The following is a 2,500-nucleotide window of genomic DNA, read 5'->3' as shown; positions in this document are numbered from 1 at the left end:
ACTCCCCTGAGTATGAAAAGTGAAACGAAAATCATTTTTGAGAAGAAAAAATTTTTGTATGGGAGGGCCCCTGCTAGAACATTTTTCCCAAGTGCGTCGATTTTGGGTCGCCGACACAAGCTCGGGTCAAAAAAATTTTTTTTTCACGGTGACTCAAAACATCAATTTTAGACTCCCCTGAGTATGAAAAGTGAAACGAAAATCATTTTTGAGAAGAAAAAATTTTTGTATGGGAGGGCCCCTGCTAGAACATATTTCCCAAGTGCGTCGATTTTTGGGTCGCCGACACAAGCTCGGGTCAAAAAAATTTTTTTTTCTCGGTGACTCAAAACATCAATTTTAGACTCCCCTGAGTATGAAAAGTGAAACGAAAATCATTTTTGAGAAGAAAAAATTTTTGTATGGGAGGGCCCCTGCTAGAACATATTTCCCAAGTGCGTCGATTTTTGGGTCGCCGACACAAGCTCGGGTCAAAAAAATTTTTTTTTCACGGTGACTCAAAACATCAATTTTAGACTCCCCTGAGTATGAAAAGTGAAACGAAAATCATTTTTGAGAAGAAAAAATTTTTGTATGGGAGGGCCCCTGCTAGAACATATTTCCCAAGTGCGTCGATTTTTGGGTCGCCGACACAAGCTCGGGTCAAAAAAATTTTTTTTTCACGGTGACTCAAAACATCAATTTTAGACTCCCCTGAGTATGAAAAGTGAAACGAAAATCATTTTTGAGAAGAAAAAATTTTTGTATGGGAGGGCCCCTGCTAGAACATTTTTCCCAAGTGAGTCGATTTTTGGGTCGCGACACAAGCTCGGGTCAAAAAAAATTTTTTTTTCATGGTGACTCAAAACATCAATTTTAGACTCCCCTGAGTATGAAAAGTGAAACGAAAATCATTTTTGAGAAGAAAAAAATTTGTATGGGAGGGCCCCTGCTAGAACATTTTTCCCAAGTAAATTCGATTTTACCCGGTGAGTCAAAAAATTTTGAAAAAAATATTTTGCCAAAATCGTGTTCATTGCCTATTATAAGGGACCAGGTCAGCTCACACGCATTTTTGGAGACCATATGGAAAGTGCGTCTGGGATTGCGGAAATTAAGTTTAGAGTGTTAAATGATGGTTTCGCAATCCCGAAAGGCTCAAAATCCACCCTAAGGTCCCCTGGGTGAAATGTGGTTTCCAAGGTGTGAGCGCTATCGGTGATAGAGTTGGAATGTGATTTCCAGAGCGCAGGGCGACTGGGCTTAGAGCGAAAATCATAGACAAGGGTAAGTATTGGACTGAACGACTCGAAGCAAACGAAAATCATAGACAAGGGTAATGGACTGAACGACTCGAAGCAAACGAAAACCACACACAAGAGTAATGGACTGAACGAATCGAAGCAAACGAAAACCACACACAAGAGTAATGGACTGAACGAATCGAAGCAAACGAAAATCACATACAAGAGTAATGGACTGAACGAATCGAAGCAAACGAAAAACCACAGACAAGAGTAATGGAGTGAACGAATCGAAGCAAACGAAAACCAAAGACAAGAGTAATAGAGTGAACGAATCGAAGCACACGAAAACCATGAACACAGGGATAACTGAGAACGAACCTACCTATCAGAGCATGTGAAAGCATGGACAAGAGTACTGAAAAATCGGACCAAACCTCTAGAAGCACACGAAAATCATGGACAAGAGTACTCAAAAACACGGACCAAACCTATCGAAGCTCACGAAAACCATGAACACAGGGATAACTGAGAACGAACCTACCTATCAGAGCATGTGAAAGCATGGACAAGAGTACTGAAAATCGGACCAAACCTCTAGAAGCACACGAAAATCATGGACAAGAGTACTCAAAAACACGGACCAAACCTATCGAAGCTCACGAAAACCATGAACACAGGGATAACTGAAAACGAACCGAACCTCTCGTAGCAAACGAAAAACATGGACAAAATTATTCGAAACGAACCGAAGCTCGATGCGAAAAACATGGAAAAGCAAGCCCGTAAGTCGCACTATCAAGCCCATAAGTCGCACTATCAAGCCCATAAGTCGCACTATCAAGCCCGTTAGTCGCACTATCAAGCCCGTTGGTCGCACTATCAAAGCCCGTTAGTCGCACTATCAAAGCCCGTTAGTCGCACTATCAGGCCCGTAAGTCGCACCAAAAAGCCCGTAAATTGCCCTATCAAGCCCGTTAGTCGCACTATCAGGCCCATAAGTCGCACCAACAAGCCCGTAAATTACCCTATCAAGCCCATAAGTCGCACCAAAAAGCCCGTAAATTGCCCTATCAAGCCCATAAGTCGCACCAAAAAGCCCGTAATTCGCACCAAAAAGCCCGTAAATTGCCCGATAAAGCCCGTAAATTGCCCGATCAAGAGCCAGCGCTGCATTGTCGGTTAATCCCGTCGATCGCGCCGGCTATTTCTCAGAAGGTTGTACGGACACCATACCCGGTGGCAAGTACCGCGAAGTTTATAACGCAACAGAACGT

The sequence above is a fragment of the Anopheles moucheti genome, assembly GCF_943734755.1.
Source record: "Anopheles moucheti chromosome X unlocalized genomic scaffold, idAnoMoucSN_F20_07 X_unloc_82, whole genome shotgun sequence".
Classification (NCBI taxonomy): Eukaryota; Metazoa; Arthropoda; class Insecta; order Diptera; family Culicidae; genus Anopheles; species Anopheles moucheti.
The sequence above is the reverse complement of the archived record's forward strand: the minus strand, read 5'-3'. Positions refer to the sequence as shown.